Raw genomic sequence first — 1,842 nt, 5'->3', positions numbered from 1 at the left:
GGACAATCTTAATTTTTTTTATTTGCACATAATCCCTAACATTAATAGAAAATCACATTAGGACATGTGAGGTATGTGTACAGTTGTAGAACACTGACGCCGCAGCTTCGCATCGAAGAGCGCGTTTGGAGAATAGAAGATACACATACACTTCGACTCAAACCGACTCCAGTAATCTTAAATTAACACAATCAGATTTGTTTTAAATAAAATATAAAATGATTATTGTTCTTACTATTTTCATCATGTCCTATGGAATTCTACTACGGGGACTGTACTGTTGCGGATGTATTTAAGAACGTTTTAGACGTATGTGCACAATAACAGCGACTTACATTACAGTAGTTGATTGACATTAATATGATACAAGGAAACGAAATAAACTTGTAATGGCTGTTTTTCAGCTTTCTTGAGTAAAAAAGAATATTTTGAGTCTAGACATATGCCCTTACAAAAGAATTCCTTTTAATTCCATAGGATTAAAGTAGTGCTCAATTTAGTATGTACTAGTTCAGAGAGCCTATTAGAGCATTAATAATGAATATATGGTGCATCAAAATCTATGAAATGCTCCATGAGACTTAAGAAACACGTAACAGTTCATTAGTATCTCATTACATAATACTCGGGTACCACCAGAAGGATAACACCCGGTCCTTTGGAAGGCTTACGTGGGGACACAGGTCCAACACAACATGAGAATTTAATGTGTTGTTGGACACCATTAGTATTATTATTGTAATAATATTATTTATTTATTTAATAAAAAGAAAACTTACAGCTATAAGTACATTTGTAGTAAAATGAAAAAAGAAAATAAGGCCAATTACAAGTTTTCACATGTATTCGTTTTACGTTTCATTGTGCATTATAATTAAACGTCGCTTGAATTTATCCCGCAGATTCAATGCTTGAAAAAGTCATTAGCCATATGTTTTTTTAATTGATGCTCTGTGGTACTGAAAAGGTCAAAATTCATTCCTTTCATTAGAAGGTTGAAATTTCTACTTGAACGGATTAGGAAGGAGTTTTGACGGTATTTGGAATGACTGGGGGGGATATAAAGTAGCTTTGGGTCTCGCACGGGGTTGGGATGTGTTCGGAGCCCGATGTCGCCTAGCAACTCGAAGCAATCGACCGATCCGTTAACTATGCGTAGCAAGTATGCTACGTCAGCGATGCGCCTGCGCTCATATAACGGCAGAAAGAGGAATTTTTTGCAACGGCTGGTGTAGTCTGGTAGAAAACATTTTGAGCGGTACTGTATATACTTTAGAAACTTCTTCTGTATGTTTTCAATTCTGTCTATATATGTATTAAAAATGGGATTCCAGACTTGTGAATTATATTCGAGATGACTACGGACGAAAGCACAATACAAAATTTTAATAGTTTTAATATTTTTAAATTGAGAAGATATCCTTATTATGAAGCCTAAGGCTTTAGATGCTTTTTTGACTATGTCGTTTATATGTTGATCGAAAATAAATTTTGAATCAAATGTTATGCCTAAATCTTTTATTGAGAAAACACGTGTTAAAATGGTATCGTTAAGAGTGTATGGAAAAGAGATAGTGGTGGCTTTCCTGGAGTAGGTGGAGATATAGCATTTGGAGACGTTGAGATCAAGTTTATTACGTAGACAGTACTCTATAAACCGATTAAGGTCCGTTTGAAGATCGATGCAGTCGTTTTCGTTATTAATGGATTTTAATATCTTCATAATATCGTCAGCATACAGTATTATTTTAGAATTAGTGAAACAATCCGATATGTCATTTATAAAAATAAGAAAGAGCAAGGGAGAAAGCAGGGATCCTTGTGGAGCCCCGGATCTAACGA

This window comes from Zerene cesonia, unplaced genomic scaffold (assembly GCF_012273895.1).
Source record: "Zerene cesonia ecotype Mississippi unplaced genomic scaffold, Zerene_cesonia_1.1 Zces_u005, whole genome shotgun sequence".
NCBI classification, from domain to species: Eukaryota; Metazoa; Arthropoda; class Insecta; order Lepidoptera; family Pieridae; genus Zerene; species Zerene cesonia.
This window is presented reverse-complemented; position numbering follows the sequence as displayed.